Here is a 19,370-nt window from a genome sequence, read left to right as displayed (position 1 = left end):
TCAGCTGCCCCGAGCACTGGCTGCCAAGTGCATACAGCTGCCCCCTTCTCTAGAACCTTCTGTCCCCTGAATGGGAGCTGCCTCCCCCAGAGGTTACTCTCCTGGCTGTCCCCGCTTGGGGACATCTGCAGACAATGACCGATCGACAACGTACGAGAGTCGCCCCTTGTGTGCCAGTCGCCCGCGAGCTGCCCTCCGCTCGGGCGGATGCCCGGATGCCCACCCCTGCTCGGCTGCTCTCCCGCCCCTGCTCGGCTGCTCCCCCGCCCCGTCCTACTCCCACCCCTCCTCCCACGGGCACTTCCCCAGTGAACCCCCGTCTCAGGCCCTGCCTCCAGGGAACCTGTGTGTGGGGGGTCCCCCTGGGCCCCGGGAGCTCTCGGCGTCCCCACCAGGACGGCACCCTCCCGCTCTCAGGCGCCGAGGGGAGGCCACAGCGAACCCACCGCTGAGGGCGCTGGACAGGCCAGCTCGGGTGGGGGCCCAGACGCTGCCTCCCATGCTCTGCCCACCCCGGCCACCACTGGCGTCCGCCCTCCCGGGACGCTGAGCCACCCAGAGCCCTGCTCGCGGAGCCTGGGCTGGGGGAGGGCAGCTGGAGCCCTGGAGGGCGCTCCTCTGCGTCCTGCTCCTGGACAGCTGCACAAGTCAGGACACAAGTGAAGTTCTGGGCCTCGCAGGAGGCCCAGGAGGGGAGGGGCTTGTCCAGCCAACCCTGTGCTGGAGCTGACCCTTTAGAAGAGGTGCAAAACCCACCTGGCCCTTCAGAAGAGGCGTGGACCCCACCTGGGCCCTCTGGGTCAGGTAAATTTTGTCCCCTCCAGTCCGTCCCTGGGACGTCTTTGCCTCGGTTTAGGTCTGTACTCTAACAGGGACCTAGACCACATGGTGGGACAGGGCTGAGGGGGCTCTAAGAACCCGCCTTCCCTGGAAAGCTGCCTGCGCCTGCCTGGCCGGAGCGCTGTCCGGTCTCACCCTAGTCACCATAATGTATTTTGTCGGTGGGCTCGGTCTGCTTCGTGGTCCTAACAAGTCCTAAAGTGGCTTCAGCGGCAGCGGGAGGGATTCGTGCAGTGAATGGAGTCAGGGATGCGAGAAAGGGGGTTCAGGCCTTTGCCCCAGAGCACCCCAGATTCCGAGCTGGTGAGGTTGAAGGAGAGTGGTGGGAGGAGCGAGGGCATGATTTGGAAACTCTGGGCATTGGCGTCGTTTCCCCGACTAGGGTCTACCCAAAGGTCTACCCACGGCCTCACTTCTCAGCCAGAGGAGCCGTCCGTGCTGGGCGTTTCTCCAGGGGAGCCTCCTGTACCAGGGAGGAGCCTCCTGTACCAGGGAGCACTGTCCTTTACCAGGGGAGGAACCTCCTCTACCAGAGCTCTACTCTTCCTGCCAGCGCGTCACAGCTGCTTAGGCTCTCCTGCCCTGGGTGGGGCCATTTTCAGATGTCAATCAATGACTTGAGTGGTTACCCTAAGACTTGCCAACTAGTCCCCTATTTTTAGATCTCATCAGTGAAGAAATGTCAAGAGATTTCAAGGACAAGATAAGCCAGCATTTAGGATGAGAGAGAGAGAACGTCTGAACTTCTGGAATTAAGTTGCACCTTGAGAGGTAGGTGCACTCTCGCAATGGGACTGTAGCAGAGGGACTTTAAGGAGAGCCCAAATCCCTGTCTCTAGTTTTCTGGGTCACCCTATCAGCTTGGTCTTCACCCATCTCTGGCTTGCTCGGGGAACGGGGTGAAGACGCTTCCCGCTTCCTGATCAGGGTCTGTTTTGGGATAAAACTCCGGTCAGCTCCACCACCCTCGGCTTGAAAAGACACGCACACGTCACGGTGGAAATCCAGCTGCGCGCACCCTGCCTGAGCAGTAAGCGTGCGCTCCCTCTTCCGGAAACGCGCCTGGCGCCCTAATGAGAAACCCACGGGTTTATAAATTTCCCCTGGCTCGGCTGGAAATGAGTCTCTGAAGGCAGAGACGGTTAAAAATGTGTTTTGAGCTCCAGGCAATTAGAGCACCCTTGCAGAACCGCTGCACCCGGAGGACTTAGACAGGATTTCCATTTGATATTAACATGATGCAATGCTCTTGAACGCTGCGGCTCTAATTGAACCTGATTTTCCAGGAGAGCATCTTCTGTTTTGGGATTTAAAGGAAGACAGCGCGATGCTTGGGGCCCAGACCTTGCCGGGACAGTGTAACCAGGCAATGAAAGAGGCTGAGATTCAGTGCTGGAACGTTGGCCGGATTCAAGCGTGTGCCCCAGGGGCGAGCTTGAGATGACAGGGTCCCCCACAGACCCGCTCGCAGCCGGCCGAGCGCAAGCCAGCAGGTCCTCATGGAGGCGGAAGGGGAGGCTGGAGGCCCTGGTGCAGCCCTGGGTCCAGCAGCTTTGGCATCTCCTCAGAACTTTCTAGAAACGCGGCTTTCTGCTCCCCACCCAGAACTGCCGAATCAGACTCCAGGGCAGTCCCCGGCACTCTGCTCCCTGAAGCTCTCCAGAACCTTCCAGGGCCCCTCAAGTCTAAGAACCACTATCTGCATCAGGAAAGCGGCCTGGGCCTGGCCTTCAGAGGCATTTTTATTGATGGTGGAGTGTTTGACATTTTTTGAACTGGTTTCCAGTGTTTCAAAATGGGTGTTTTTACATGAAAACCCACATTCCTGGCTTTTCTTGGAAAAAATAAAAACAGATGTGACCCCAGGAAACTCACAAAGAGGCATAGTAGCAATTGCCTGGGGGTGAGAAGAGACCACCGCTGCTGCAAGGGGCGCGAGCCGAGAACCCCGCCCGCCGGCCACAGCGGCTACTCTGCTCGCTTGCCCCCGGGGGGCGTTGGCGCCGCTGGCCCTGTCCACTAAGCCCGGGGAGCACATCAAGCTGAACTTCCCTCAACACTCATGAGCTGAAGACGGACGGAGAGGAGGGGTCTTCTGTCACCCCCGCCTTTTCTTCTCCCCGATCCTCACCACCCCCTCCCCATCACCAACCCCCTCCACTCTTTGGGGGAAGAAGTTCAGACTTGGCTCGGGCAGTACCCAGGGCACAGCAGGGGGGTCAGTACCTGAGAGAAAGGGCTTCAATCGTTACTCTCAACTTGCCCTCGACCTCACCGTCATGTTCGGAAAGGACGGGGCCATGCCCTCCTCTTAGGTTTGGGGTCATCAGAGGGGGGTGAGCTCAACTTTCTGCAGGGGCCCCTTGGCCTGGGACCGCCTGGGGTTCTCTTCCCTCAATGGACAGTCCTGGCCGTCGTGCCTGTGCTGGCCTCGGGGCACGCCCAGGCGGTGGGCAGCACTCTGGTTTTGGTTTGGAGAAGGCGGGCGGGGACAGCAGGCCGAGGGCCATCGCCATGGCCAGCCCCAGCACACAGCGACATCGCCCTGGCCGAGGGCAGGCGTCCTACCCTTCGCGTGGTCACTTCCAGCCTGCGTGTCCCTTCTTTGGAGGCGAACATCCCTCCGTAGGACCCATGTTTACTTCCTAACTCTTCACAGAGGGAGGTCCACCACGGCGCTTTCATTCTTCAGGACAGTAATTTACCAAGTGAGGACAAGGTTCCAGGGGACAAATGAAAAGAAGAGCGTGTGGCTGGGGAAGGGTGGCTAACACGTGGGCAAGGGGGGCTGGCACAGATGCCCTCGGCCCTCTCACCACCTTCTCTAGACCAGCCCTGACCTGAGAGCCCAAGGCTTCCTCCAGTGAAGATGAGCCTCTTGTCCCTAGAACGTCTGGTCAGCGGAGCACCCACCTGGGCTGGACTCTCCGTGAAGACCCCACGGTCCTTGGGTGGGAACTGGGTAGTGCAGGAACAAGCAGCGTCTCCTGATGAGCAGGCGCTGCTGCTGACTGCAGCCTGCCCTCTCCAGAGGCAGGGGTGGGGGCAGAGGGGGAAGGGGAAGTGGGGGGTGTAGAGAAGAGGGGGAGGGGCGGGGTGGGGGGAGAGGCGGCGGTGGGGGCGGGGGCATGCGGGGGGCCTGGCGGAGCTGAGGGGAAGGAGCATGGACAAGAGCTAGGGAGGGTTTGAGGCTGGAAGGCTTGAGGAAGAGCTGAGTCAGAGGAGGGCAATGACGGAGAAGGGTCTGCACAAGGCCAGCCCAGAGAAGTGAAGGATGAGGACAAGACAGAGAACCCAAAGGCTAGCTGTGACCTTTGCACGCAGACCTTGTGGGCTCCACGGGCCCCTCTTAGCTGTGGGTAGCCCTTGGGGGAAGTCAGCCTTCCACAGCACACATTGTTCAGAAAGGGTAGGAAGTGGAGAGCAGCAAGGAGGAGCAGCAACCAGGAAATTTAGTCATGAATTTAAGCTTTCACCTCAGCCCTGAAGAGGAGGGAAATACCTTCCATGTGGCCCATGAAATCGGGTTACCTTTGAGGTCTATACAAGACAGCTTTGCCTCTTTCCCCAGCCATCAAATGACACTTTCTCAAGATGATGTCTCCTCATCAAGACGACAAAGTCTCATTAAGAGGACGCCTTCTCATCAAGACAATGCCTCCTCATCAAGAGGACACCTTCTCAACAAGACAATGAATCTTCATCAAGACATTGTCTCCTCATCGAGAGTCGTCTCCTCAAGGAGACATCGTGAACCCAGACACTGCTGGAGGCCATTGCTGAGCTGACTTCCAGGGCTCTCTCTGCTCTGCTCGGTCCCACACTCTGTTCCACTCTTAACCATCTCTCTGGGGAGGCAGACTTTACCAAAGGTTTGAGAGCAGCAGGTGGTTTGTTTGTTTTTTTATCACAAAGTTAAAACAGCATTAGATACTCTCATTAAAAGCCCTTTCTTCACCAGTCCAGCCCACACAGCTCCTTTTCCCTCCTCCATTTCTCATCTCTGTCTGCTCACCTGATTCTCTCCCCCATCTGAATTTCTGATGCTTTCTAAAAACGCAGAGCATTTTGGCTACCATCTTGTTGTGCTCTCTCCTTACAGCCCAGTCTCTGGGGGCTCCCCCTCTGCACACGCAGGAGCCCATCGCCAGTTGGCGGAATGAATCGTGCAGCTTCCTAAGAGGGTCACCTGTGCCAGCCAGAAAACAGCGTTTTCACTCTGCTGCGAGGATTTCACAACAAAGGACTCGGAAGCTCCAAGAAAATAAACTGCCTGGCCCAGGACACACTGTTTGCCCCCACCCCAGGAGATAAGACTTCTAGAGGGGGCTCCTGCCCCCAGGAAGCCGGGGTCTGCAGGACCCCGCCCTGGCCAGCACCTGTCGGGCTCTTCTCTCCTCAGGACTCCTCTTGTCTGGGGGCTCGTGCTTTTAAAGCAAGGTGGTGGGGGGCAGGCTCTGAGGTGCCTGGGGGAGTGGAAGTGGGCGTCGGGCAGGGCTAAAGTGCTGCGCTGTCAGCAAGTCCCATCTCCACGGCCGTGGCCGGTCCAGCTTACCACACCGGCGGGCACATTGTGCCTCAGCGCAGAATCAATCAAGTTGAGGCAATTTCCTTAACGTGCCATCAAGAAGAGATTATGGAAGGGGGAGGATTTTCCTTAAAGCTAATGCTTTACTAAAGTTCAAATGAGGCAATAGATAGTAAAACAAATTCAATCTCTGTTTTCACTCCTTGCAGTTTTAGTGGAGACTAATAAAATGGAACTGTGTTGATCCTAGCCTGCTCAACTTATCTTGACTACCTAAGAGCCAAGGTCATTTTTACCTCATGGGAAGGGAGGCAAAATATAAAATAGTCACCCGAACTGAGCAGAGAGGCGTTTCCAGGCTTTTGAAAGCTGGGCAGATGACTGCTACATTATGTAAGTTATTTCACTGCATGGCCGAATGTGTTTTATAGACAGTGTTTAACCTTGCCAATTCTGCTCTGAGATAATCCCCCTTCTGAGGATAAAAATCATATATTCAACATAAAAGGGAAGACGGGGGTGGGGTGTGGGGAGAAAAGCTGCACGATGTGTCCTGTACAACAGATAACCAGAGTTGCTTTCACAGAAAGATGATCAGAGCGAGTTCACCGCTGCTTTGCCTTATTAGTTAGTCATCGTGCTAATACCAGTGAGAAATGTGTGATAACCGTTAGAGCGGCGGAGTGGCAGTGCTGCTGCTGAGTGACAAAATACACCCGGTGCGGCATGGCAGGTGGCGTGTGGGAAACGGCGCAGACGCAGCAGGATGGAGTCGAGCTTTGCCCGTGGTTCTGCAGTGGCTGTTCTGTGGCCGTGGCTAACTTACTTAGCCACTGAGCCTCTGCTTCCTTGTCTGAGGATGGGCTTAACAGCATTCACTGCAGCGGGTGACGCTGGTTATCTAGCCAACGTCCGTTTCCCTTCCTCCTCTTTCCCCATGCTGTCACGTGTCCCACAGACCCCATTTTCATGCTCTCAACCTTCTCTTCCCCTCTGCCCCCAACTTGGCCACAACTTGGAAGCTGACAGAAGGGAAATATAAGGATTCCTGCAATGCAGGCCAGGGGGGAACCTCAGTAAATTGCCCCATTTAACCGAGATTGGAGGTACGATGCGCCGTCTATGCCTTAAAGACTTGCAGGGAGGCGTGCTATTGTTGGTGTCCCAGTAAACAGGCATGCTGGATGTAAAATTATCTGCTTTTCTTTTCTTTGATATTTATTCTTAAAATTTGTATTGATTTACTGAAATAAAGTGCACAGATCTTAAGTGTACATCTTCATGATTTTTTTCATGTACATACACAATGTAATTCCCACCCAGAACAGGGAAGCCAGTCTGCCCTTTCCCGCAAAGGCAATTATTTTTCTGATTTCTATTCCCACAGATTGATTTTGGCTGTTTAAGAACGTCACATAAATGGAATCGTACAGGTTTTCTTGCTCAGTGATGGCTTTGAGATTCATCTCCATTGTTGCATGACGCAGCCTGTGTTCTTTTCTGTAGCTTTCTAGGATCCCACGGAATCAAATGCACCAGACTTTGTTTATCCAGCCCACAGCTGCTGGACATCTGGCCCTGGCTTTTAGGAATGAGGCTACTATGAATGTGTGCCTTGATGACATTTGCCTTCACTTCATTTGGGCGTATACAACTGCTTGGTTGCAAGCAATGTATTTTAGCTTTAACAGGTATCGTCAGCGTTTTCCAAAGCGACTGTCATAATTTATACCCTCACTGACAACACGTATGGGTTTCAGCTTCTCTGCATTCTTGCCATCACTTGGTAAGGCTGGCTCTTCTTCGTTTGGGCCTTCTTGTCTGAGCATCTGGCCACTCTGGGGGAAAGGTCGTCTCTCATTTTGAAGCCCAGGGGTCGTCCAGTTAAGGCCGTGCGCCAAATCCCGCCCGTGTGCTGTTCTTTGTAAGTGAAATTTCAGTGAAGCACACCACGCTCGTTGTTTGCGTATTGTCCACAGCTGCTTTTGCACGAAAACAACCACATGGAGTAGCAGCAACGGGCGCCGCGCGGCTGACAGAGCTTAGAATAGACGGTCACTTACAGAAAGAGCGTGCCCACCCTGCTAGAAGGAAATGATTCACGGGAGAAACGTAAGCCTCCTGTTGCTCTTCTCGGCTTTCCTGCCAGCCTGGCAGGACGGAGCAGCTGCCCAGTGGGCGCGCCTGGGTGCCCTGGCGCTGGAATGAGCAGAATGCTGGGTGTGCACCCCTCGGCCCCGAGGCGGCCGGAGCCCCAGGCAGCAGCCGTGACGGTCTGTCCGGTGTTTCGCGTGAATATTGTGCTTTCCTGCGCGTGCCACGACCTGTGACTCGGGAGGCCCTGAGGCGGGAGCCCCGCCGCTGCCCTTGTTTCCTCAAGGCTCTTCCTTCCCTCACACCCTGGCAGCGGCGGCCTCTGCTCTCTGCAACGGCAGCTCCGTGCCCCCCTCCGGCCCTCCTCCGTCTTCGTCTCTCCGTGTCACTGGCTGCTGCTGGCCACCTCTTCTTTGACACGACTGACGACCTTGCATCATCATGACGCTCCCGTTCGGGCGTTCTGCCCACGGGCAGTGGATTCACACTCGGCTCTCGGCCGCTGGCACGACCACCAGGTTCCCAGCTCATGGGGGGGGATTCCCGACCGGCTTGTGCTGCAGAAGGTCAGTGCGACCCCGGCTGCGGCTGTGGCCGTGCCCCTTCCCTTAGGGCCGCTGTGCTTCGCCCCTGCTCCTCCCGTGCCCCTAACGCTGCTTCCCCCAGGCTCGGCCTGCAGCGCGTCTAGCCCACGCTCTCGCCCGCAGAGCCGGCTCCCGGCTTCTGCTCTAACTCCGACTCTGACCGTGAATTAACGTAGACTTTCCGAGGGCTCTGGGGCCTGTGGCATCTTGTTTCATCCTCGACCTGACCCCGAAGGTCGGTGTTTCACCCTCTCTACAGAGGGGAGAAGCGGGGCGTGGGGAGCTGGGGCCGGCCGACGTGGGCGCAGGGGCCGGCTGGGGGCCTGGGCAGCGCTGGCTGCCCTGGAGGCCTCGAGCCGAGGCCAGCCCTGGGCCCCGCCTCCAGGACGCGTCTCCTGCGTTTCATCCAGACCTTGAACCCAGCCGGGACTGCCGCCCTCTCCTCGCTTGCCTTGCGCACCCCGTTTCTGAGGACGATCTCGCACTCTCTCGGGCACTACGCTGAAGTCTGCCGGCCACCTCGGGCCCAGCCGTGCCCCCTGCCCCCTGCCCCTCACCCCAGGCCCTGACGGCGCCGTGTCCTCAGGCCGCAGGTCGATGGCCAGCGGCCCTGTGTCCTGACGACGCGGCGGCCGTCGCGGCCCACGGCCCCTCTGAGCCCCGCGCCCTCCTCGCCGTCACCCCTCCTTCTCGCTGCGCAGAGTCACATGCCCCCTCACCCCGCTCTGTGCCATTTGGGTGGTCCAGGGCCCAGCAGGGCATCTTCTTTCACGGTGGCCCTCAAACCCCAAACGCTCCCGAGCCTGCGCAACAACTTCAGCCTCTTTGGTTTTTTCTCTTTTAATTAATTAATTATTTTATTTTTAATTGTATATTTTTAAAGATAGGTAGATCACAAAAAATGTTACATTAAAAAATATAAGAGGTTCCCATACACCCCACTCCCCGCTGCCCCCACTCCTCCCACATCAACAACCTCCTTCATCGCTGTGGCACCTTCAATCCACTGGGTGAACACACCCTGGAGCGCTGCCGCAGCACGTGGACCATAGCTTACATTGTAGCTCACGCGCTCCCCCAGTCCATCCAGGGGGTTATGGCAGGATACATGACGTCCAGCATCTGTCCCTGCAGTATCGTTTAGGACAACTCCAAGTCCCCAAAATGCCCCCACATCACAGCTCTTCTTCCCTCCCCCTGCCCTCAGCAACTACCACGGCCACTGTCTCCACATCAACGATACAATTTCTTCCATTACTAATCACAATAGTTCTATAGTAGAATATCAATAAGTCCACTCTAGTTCATATCTTATTCCTCCATCCTGTGGGCCCTGGGATGGTGATGTCCACTCCACGTCTGTATTGAGAGGGGCCTTAGATCCCACATGGCTGATGGATGGGATTCTCCTGCTTGGAGTTGCAGGCACTCTCGGTTCCCTGGTGTGGTGGTTGACCATCCTCACCTCCCTGTTAGCTGACCTGGGTAAGTCCAGCGAACTGGAGAGTAGGAGCTGCAACTCTGCCGAGCCCAGCGCCTGTGGGCCTTTTGGTGTGTTTGTTGAGATGGCTCCATTCCTGACCTGTCCCCAGGCCACGTGACCCGTGGTCTCAGGCAGGGCTGGCACGTGGGTCCTCCACAGGGACCTTCAGGAATTCGTTGCTGGAGGGCCCTGATCTCCCGAGAACTGGGGGAGGAGCTGGAGAAGGAGCCCCGGCGCAGAGGCTGCCCGCGCCCCTCGGCCCCGCCGTGGTGTTCTCTGCCCCTCCTCGGAGCCTCCGCTGTGCACGCGCTGAGCACGCGGATTGCTTGCACAGCGAGTGAATTCTGCAGGTCCTTGTTCTCGTTCCGCCTCCCCGAGGCGATACCCCGGGGAAGCTGCGCCAGCTCTGCCCTCCAGCAGGACTCGGGCCGAGGCGCGTTCCACCAAATCCCTGACCAGTCCTGCTGGAAAACAAGGTCGCGCCGAGAGGAGCCTGGAGACAACGTGCAGTGTGGTAACCGGGGTGGGATTCCAGAAGAGAAAAGGACATTCGTAAAAACGTTGGAAACCCGGGCTTCAGCGAGCAGTGAACAGGAGGGGGTGTGGGACGCCCCTCTCTGGACTGCCGCCCTCCAGCACAGGGCGCCCGGCCGCGGGGCCTTCCCGGCCTGTCCTGCAGGTGACACTGGCCGCACACTGACGTGCGCCCCCGGCTGCTCCGGGGGCATTTTCTGGGGTGGAAGCCCGCTCGTTCGGAGGCCTGCCGCGGCAGGGGGGCCCTGGAGAGCTTGCGCTGAGGGCGGTGGCAGGGCGGCCTGGTGCTCCCGGCAGACCTGGGGAGCTGCTCACCCATCTCGTCAACTCAAAGGGTGGCAGTGCCCTCCTCGCATGCTATTGTGCATGTCCAGGTGCAGAGCTGGGGCACAGCGGGCATCACACTGGAGGCTGAGCCTCGAGAGTCAAGGCACTCCCTGCCCGGACACTGGGAGCTCGCGGTTGCTAAGGATGACGAATCTGGGACAACCTCAGGACCTCTCCTGGAACTTGTTTTCTGAGCCGCTCTTGGCTCTGCCCCTGGGGGCTGGGGGTGCGCCTCCCACAGATCTCCACGGCCCCCCCACCATGGCTGGCCAGGCAGCCCCAGGCTTCTGGTTCCTTACCAGTGGAACAGTCATCCGCCCTGGCCCCAGATGTCATTTTTATTGGTGTCTAAAAATAAAAATAATAGTAATTTCCTAAACCATAACAGCCTCAGCCCAGCCAGCTCCTGTGCCTCCTCTGGGCGTGCTGCGAAGAGCCGCTCCCAGCACGTCCAGACTGCCACCCCTCACCCGCCGGCCGCCCGCCAGGGTCAGCATGGGGGGCAGGGCCAGGGGGTCCCGCGGTCTATGCAGGGGGCTCCCACCTGACCAGGTGCCAGCTCAGCGCCCGGGCTCTCCCCCTCCCAGCGTGCCCCTTCCACATGGCCAAGGACACTGATGGGGGGTGGGGGGTGGAGGGGAGGGAGACCTGACAGTGCAAAGGTGCAAGGGGCAGTGCCAGGAGGAAAACAGTCGTGGCTTCCTCCTGCATCTAAATCTAGGCAGCTCAGAGTTAGCATCACCGAGTCACGCTGTGACGCGCTCCCTGCCATGTGGGGGGAGGTTTATGCCATGCTGGGGGGTGGGGGCCTCTCTGCCAGCATCGCGGGGGAGGCCGGGAGCCCCCGGCGCCTGAGAAGGCCCCGCTGCTCCTTGGGGACATGCTCAGTGCATCGCTGTGGCTGTGGCCATACAGCAGAGGCAGGGCGCGGGGGGACTGGCCGGTGCAGCGAGTGGACACTGTGGGTAGATGCTGTCCCCGGGGGACGGGGTGCTGGGGTCCCCCTGTGAGAGTGCAGGCTCAGCCACGGGACCTGGATCCCAAGGGCTTGGGTATGTTTTAAACGTTTTTAATGGCCTAAGAACACATTCTCTTTTAAAAATAAAAAACGAAGCAGTGCAGATCATCTGAAGTTGTTTCTGCACCAGCCCCACAGCCTCTCCCGCCCTAAGAGGAAACCCTGCTGCGGGTCGGGTGGGCTTCCCCGGGAGCGCCCCAAAAAACACGTCTCTAGATACGAGCGCACAGAAAGAGAGAGTTCTTGTGTGTGTGTTGGGGGGGGTTACTGTTTTCTTCCTTTCCGCCTTCCTTCCATTCTCTTTTCTCGCTTTCTCGATCTTTAGAAAGTATTTACTTGTCTATTTAAACGGCCTCTTGGTGCTCGCCTTGTACTGCCATGCGCGGTTTTCGTTCATCGGCGAGTGTGTTAACTCCGGGTTCCCTGGCAAGCAGCGCCCAGAGGCGCCGGGAGTCAGCGCAGTCACTGCAGGGCGAGGCCGCGAAAGGGAGCGAGCAGGGGCCGAGCCGGGCGGTGGGAGTGCCGAGCTGCCCCCTGGAGAAGTGGGTCGGCGATGGCACTCGGGGGGCGCCTGGGACCCACAGAGGCTCAGCCGGCCCAGCGCGGCAGGGGAGAGCTGCCCTTTAGACGAGTCTGTTGGGGGTGAATGGCCAGGCATGGGGCCCCGGCTGTGCTTAGTCATCGCTGGTGACTGCGCGGGAAAGCACGGCGCCCAGCTCGTGCCGCAGCGGGGCCCCTAGCTCTGCGCTGGGTGGTGTCGGCTCAGCGCACTCTAGAAAGGACAGCCGGTTGCGGAGGGGGGACTGGAGGGGCCAGCTCCGGGGCTGCCACAGGGGCCCTGGGACTGTGAGGCACAGACCTGTCAGTGGAGAGTGCTCTGTCCTGTGGCCTTTCAGTGGAGCAGCCATGACCCGACGCCCACACGGCGGTGCCCCTCTGTGCTAGCACCAAATGTGGCAGTCGTCACCCTTGATCAGGCTCCTGGAGTCTCCCCTCCACTGTCAGAGTGGATGAGGGCTTCTCTGGCGTAAAACGGAAAAGAACAACTTCTCGGCCTAAAGATGGTGTAGCAGTTTGATACAGTTTATGATTTCCAAATACAGATATGGGATGACATTTGTGAACTGGTCTGTCGGAGGTTTCACTTTTACTTGATTAAGTTATGATTAGGGCTTTGATTGGGCCACCTCAGTAGGGTGTTGAGTCCCTGCCCCTTGGTGGGTGTGGACTCATGGAGAGAAGACATGGCAAAGGACAGAGCTGGAGTTTTTGAGCTGGAGCCTGGGAAACAAACACATGGGAGAATGAGGAGCAGCTGAGCCCAGAGAGCATCAAGCCCCAGGGAGAGAGACAGAGCCGGTCGCCTGATAGTCTACAGCTGGCCTCGCGGAGAGAGGCAAAGCCAAGAGAGCCTCAGAGTCCACAGCTGACCTAGTGGAGAAAACAGAGGAGCTGAGCCCAGAAAGAAACTCAGCCCCGGGAAGAGAGGAACCCAGGAAGCCTGAGCCCTGGCAGCTGTTGGCAGCCATCTTGCCCCAACACATGGCAACGGACTTTGGTGAAGGAAATAACTTACACTTTATGGCCTGGTAACTGTAAGCTCCTACCCCAAATAAATACCTTTATAAAAACCAACCGACTTCTGGTATTTTGTATCAGGACCCCTTTGGCTGACTACTGCAGGTGTCCATTATGAATTCACAGACTGAGGTGAACTGTCCCCTCAGAGCTGAGAGCCTCTGTTGGCCCAGGCGTCGGCTCTGCCATCGGATGCTGTGTCCTGGGATTCTTCACCTGAGTCCTTGCCCTGTGTTTGCTGGCTGGCCCTGGGCCTGCTGGGACTGCAAATGTAGGGCTCATGATGATCGACTCTGGAAATAATGGACGGGGTTCCGTCCTAGCCCCTCCTGCTAACTATGATGCTGGACACGTTGTTGAACCTCTCTTGGCACTTCAGTTTCCCCAGAGGAGCGTTGCCTCACAGGGCTGTCACGAGGCAAAGTGCTGGCCCCTGCCTGGCACACGACACTGCCGAAGACCACTAGGCTCAGCCAGCGTCAGCTGTGGTCAGTACCTGACTCCCACGCTGGGCCTTGGCCTCCTGCCAACCACGTAGCCAGTTTTCCAGCACAGGCACTCATTTCCCAAGTGCTCTGCCTTAGTTTCAGCTTGGGAATGAGGTCACCCGTTGTTTCCCCTGAGCCTGGCTGCCCTCAGTCCTGGGTTTCCTTCCTGACGTCGGGTTTCCTGTTCAGAGCTTGTCCACCTGCCCAGCCTCCTAGAATTAGCCCCACTTCTCTGTCTTGTCCTTAACCTAGAAGGTGGCATAGTGGGATAAACACAGAAGATTCTCTGCCCTTTTAAAAAAAACCTGAGTTTGTGTTGAATATATTGATTCAAAAATAGAGCACAGCCTCGACTGTTCCGGTCTTGACCCTACAACTTACGAGCCTCAGTCTCCTCATCTGTTAAGTGGGATTGGTAACCTGACCTATGTGAAAGGGCTATGGTATTTATTAAAGGAGCTAATGAGGCAAAGAACTTAGAACCATGCTCAGCAAATGCCACTGATACCGTTATCTCCCCAGAAACCAGCCGTTCCTGAACCCGATCTACTTGCACCTGCGTTAACAGAGGATTTAGCATTTCTGAGCTTACTACAGTCAGTGTGATTCGAGTCTAGTTGAGTTACGCGTAGCTAACAGGCCTCAGTGTAAAGAGATGAGGGGGTTCAGAATGGGGTGGGACAAAAGCTTTCCTGTCTGCTCAAGGCAAAGGTTTTCATCATCATGTCTACAGAGTTTGAAACATCTCGTTCTCCATGCTGCAAGGTCACCCCACTGGAGAGAGTCATGAAAGTGAGAACCAGGCGGATAGGCTGGAGAACAAGGGGACTTGTCATTGTTGTTGACCTAGACTCTTCTCAGGACTAAGGAGAATGAAAGTATTTCCCTCCTTTCGCCCTTCTTTCCTTCCTTCCTTCTCTCCATCCACCCACCCATTTCTCCACTCATTTTCCCATCCATCTTTCGTCCATGCACCCTACACTTCACTGAGAACACATAATTACCAAGCCCCGTGCTGGAGAATAAGGACCCAGAGGTGAACAAGACCTTCTCCATCCTCCCAGAGGGCACAGCCCCATAAACAGAAAGCTGTGATAGAGCTGAGACGAAGACGATAAGGTGAGTGCTATTCTAGAGCAACACGCCTGGACCCACGGGGACGTCAACCAGAGGTAGGGACTTCTGTCCCAGAGATTACGGGAAGCTTCATAGACAAGGTGATTTATTTTGAGTAGACCTTTGAGACCTGGAGGGATACAGAGGGTTTTGCAAGGTGGAGACAATAGCCCTTCCAGGAAGGAGAAGTGTGTCCTCTCAGGCACAGAGGAAGGAGAACTTGCAGCATTTGGGAACTGGAAGAGCTCAAGACCCCTCAATCCTGGCCCGACTGTTAACGACAAGGTGCTATATGGGAATCCTATATTTTATACACGATTATACTATAAACCAACAACTTCTCTAGTAAAGAATAAAATAAAATAAATATAATTAATTTTTAAAAATTCTGGAGAAGGTCTTCTTTGGAGAAATGGCTGAATCTAGGGCTGGGGTAGGGAAAATACAAGACAATCGTGGAGCATCCTGTAGTGCCAGAAAGTAAGGAAGTACTCAAAAAAGGAAAGACAGAGGCATATTAAAATGACATGGGCTGGGGAGTGGATATAGCAAGTGGTTGAGTGCCTGCTTCCCATGTGCGAGGTCCCGGGTTCAATCCTCAGTACCTCCTAAAAACAGAACAAATCAAAGAACAACACCAACAAAAAAAATCAGGGCAGCTGATGTGGCTTAGTGGTTGAGAGCAGGCTTCCCACATATGAGGTCCTGGGTTCAATTCCTGACCCCAGTACCTGAAAAAAAAAAAAAAAAGACATGGGCTCCAACCTGAAAGAGCCAAAGTTAGAACAATTTGAGCAACAAAATAAATAATACTATTGGATTATAACCCAAAGAATTAAAAAATTGTGATATAAATGAATGAATAGATAAATAAATGGGGGAGTGGGGCCAGATCTTCCTTACAAAGTTCCAATCATAAATGTGGATAGTCCTCCCTTCAGGAGGCTTGTGTCTGGGAGGGGGCAGGAGATGGATTGGGAAGTTTGGCTTGGGCCAGTTCGGGACTAGCTGTTAACGCCGTTCTAACCACATTCTTTCCTCATGTTAGATTTCCATCGTTGGCCCTTGTTCTACCTCCTGGAGACACGTAGATCAAACCTTTAATTTTGCTTTCACAAGGCAGGTCTCATCATGGACGTGTGACGGCAGTGGCCCTGGCCCTGACTCTTCCCCTCTCGATGACAAACTCCGCGTCTGTCATCTGCCCCTGGTATACCGCTTTAATGCAGTCCTGGTTTTCCAGCCGTGGGCAAGGTGCTCCTCGGCTTCCTTGAGCCTCACCCTAACTCTCTACGAACAGCTTCCTTGAGCCTCACGGGCAGCGCCTGGAGACCATCGAGGTGCTGACTCCCTCGCCTGAATGACGTGCCGGGAGGAAGGAGGCTCTGTCCCCTGCCTCTGCTGCCGCCAAGCCTAACCCGAGGGTCTCCAGCAGGGGAGGAAGGTCTACAGAGGCCCGCGGTGAGGCTGCCGAGAGAAGCCCGTCCGTCGTCAGGACGAGAATCGATGGCGACTGCAGGGGCCTGGCAGGTGCCTGCTCCACCTACAGGGGACAAGGCACGAACCAGCCACCACCCAGCACCACCACTGGGATTTCAGGCCCAATGTTGTCAAATGCAATTTTCTGGAGAAACTGGAAGTGGGGACTTTATGTGAAACTTCTCAATTTTATGATGTTGGCAACTAACTCACGCGAACCTGGCCAACCAGTCTGTGCATTCGCTTTAGGGCATTTCTGTACAGTTCATTCCTAACTTGCTGTGGCTTCTGAAAGCTGATGAGTCTCTCACTGAAGCACACAGAGCTTGACCACTTGATAGCGTTAAAGTGGCAGCTATGGGGCCCTCTGGGATTCCTGGAGCCCGCATCAAGCATTCTCCTTTGGTTTCCTTGACGTTATTTGCCCAGGAGTCTCTTTGGCATCTGTTAATTGTGGTCCTCCTTCCCTCCTTTGCACAGGGGTGGGTGACCAGGTGGGATGGCTGGTGCATTATACTTGTTGAATGATTGCAAAGTCTGGAATCCAGGGACTGCTTTCCCTAGCAACGCTTTCTGTCTGTACCTCTCTCCTGGAGTGAAATTAAAGCTGTCTGTCAGCTACCTGTTTAACCAGACGGAGAGCAGGGCTTCTCTAGGACACACACCTTCCTCTGGTCTTCCTCTCTGCATCTGGGCTTGTATTTTTCGTTTCCAGTGGCGTGATTTACCAGTTACCTCCCTTCTCTCTGGCTCTGTCCCTTGCGTCCACCTGGGCAATGTCCCATTGTTAGGTGCTGGAAATGGAAGTGTTTTGTGTCATACTTATTCCCAGGACCTTCCACAGGACTCTGGCAGTGTCACCAGAGCTCAGGTCTCCAGCTTGGTGGGGTACGAGGAGGGGCTGTGGAGCAGGGGCCACAATTGTCACTCCTAGAATAGGGTGGATGACTGCTCCCAAGGGCCATCACAGTTAATTATCATCTCGAGTCCCTCAGCCCACACTACACGTGCAGGGAATGCAGAACCATCTTGCAAAGGTTTTCAGGCTTCTTTTTGGCAGGGGAGACTTTGATGAAATGGCATTTTGTATGGAAGCCCACCAAATAAAAGGAAGGGAAGAGGGCTGCTTTCCTTGGAGACCCTGCCGTGCTCAGCGCCTCCACTTTCCCTCTCCCCACTGGAGGGGCCCCTTGGAGTTTCCTCAGATTCTGAGGGTCCACAGAGGAAATCCACGCCCAGAGCTGAGTGTTTCTGGTGATCGTTCCTTCCCGTTCACAGACAAGGCTCAGTGACAGAGTGGACAGCGCGCTCCACTGAGGTCCACTCAGCTCCCGTTTACCAGACGCCTGAGGCTTTGGTCAACAATCGCTTCCAAAAGCTGGCCACTTCTGCTCCTCTTCAGAGCCTTTTCCTTCAGCTCTTGGAACCTGTTTGCTCATGGAGAGCTGGACGGCTAATGATGGAGGTGGAGATGGAGGGGCCACAGGGAGGTGTCGCTTACTCTCGGGTGCTTCCCCATGGGCTCAGGTGGAGGCTACTTTCTCAGAGACGTTGCCTGAAACTGCAGCCGTGCTTGGCTTTCCCCCCTTCTCTGTCCCACTTCCTTCTCTTCCTTCCCAATCTCACCTACGGGCCTCTGAATCCTTGTCTCAGGCTCTCCCTGGATGCCTCTCCCTTGGCTCTTTGTACTTTTCCAGGGCCATCGCCTCCTTTCTTTGGCCAGTTCCATCAGTAGTTTGGCAGGTTCAAAGTGGCCCATCCACCAATGGCCTTTTGGGACCCGGGCCATTGTCTGGTTGGGCCTGCAGCCATCTCTCTCTTCTGTAGGTGTTGGTTTATTTCAGGAAAGCACAACTCATTAGCCAAAGTTCGACTTAGGGCTGCTGTTGCCTTGGAAACATGAGGTCCAAGCTAAAGGGAGCTGGTGCCTGCAGGTCTTTCTTGAGGAAGCTTCTGCCAGTTCAGGACCTTCACAGACCTCTTCTCCTTCCATGAGGCCTCCTGCCCCCTCAAAATCTGATGCTGATTAGAACTTTGGGGATGTGCCTTTCAAGCCTTTGATTAACAGTTTCCCTTATGAATCCCAATTACCCCATCTCAATTGCTCTGAAGAGTGTGGCAGGAACCGGCCTCCCCAGTGCTTCTGCCTTGATTTTATGTGAGCTTTCTCCCTGTGCTTCTGCTTGGCCCAGGAGGTGGGGAAATGGGGAGGGCAGACGCTACTTTGGGCACCCAAGACCTCTCCTGACTCCTAGAAATACTGGGTCAGGGCCTCTCCCACGTGGTCCCGTAGACCCCTGCTGCGTCATCTAGCACATCATTTTGTTACTGCTTTTCACATGTCTAGTTGATGAGGTTGAGTGGAAGCCTCTAGATCTGAAGGGTTAGAAGCCACTGAACAATAATATTTAAAAGTAAATCATGGTGCCTTAATCAGGTGGCAATTTCTGCTTTCTGGTCATGCTCATTTGGCAACCAAAGAACAGCCTCAGGGTAAACAGGAGGATGTAATCAGGGCATGGAGGAAAACAGGTCCCTCTTCATAGTTGTAGACAATCCTTTTTCAATTAAAACTAAGTCAGGGCACAAGTACTTACGGGAACTGAGGGAGAGAACAGTTGTCAGTCCAGGCTCAGGTGCCCTGGTGGTTCAGATGCCGAGCTCAAGCCTCCGTCCCTGTGGCTCTCCCACCCAACCCTGGTCCCACCTCACATCCACCAAGGGTGCTGGCAGCTCCCCCCGTTCCTGCCACCATGCTAGGCACCCCACAGCTCCCCGACCTGCGCGTGGCCCTGCCCTCTGCGCTGTCCTCCCTGTGATACCTGCTGGGCCTGGTCTCCCCCGGAGCTGATGCCGACCCTCAGGTCTCCCTTTCTGGGCTCAGCCTCGTGACCCCGATTCCCAGAACATGAGCTCCCACGGCCACGTTCGCCCTCGCTTCGGGGGTCTGACGAGCCCGTCCCGGTGTTCTCTCTTCCCTTCTCTCACTCTGATGAGCACGCGTCGCGCCCTTGCCCCTGGGCCTGCTGTCCACTGCGTGAGCCCCGTGGAGGTGCAGGCCCGACCCGCCTCTCCACCCTCTCCGCTCTGTCTAGCCGCAGCGCAGCTGTGCCCCCAGCACCACGCAGCCCCTGTTCCATGTCCAGTTTCTCCTGCCCTTCCAGTCCAACTGCTCCAAGCCCATTCTCCAGCCGTGGTGAACTTTCCTTATAACAGAAGAATTCCTCCATCCCCTGCCCCATCTGCTGCAGACCCCACTGCCCCTGTTTCCTGCCCGCCTCTTCCTGCTCTTCTGCCGGTC

Source organism: Dasypus novemcinctus, chromosome 26 (genome assembly GCF_030445035.2).
Source record: "Dasypus novemcinctus isolate mDasNov1 chromosome 26, mDasNov1.1.hap2, whole genome shotgun sequence".
NCBI classification, from domain to species: Eukaryota; Metazoa; Chordata; class Mammalia; order Cingulata; family Dasypodidae; genus Dasypus; species Dasypus novemcinctus.
This window is presented reverse-complemented; position numbering follows the sequence as displayed.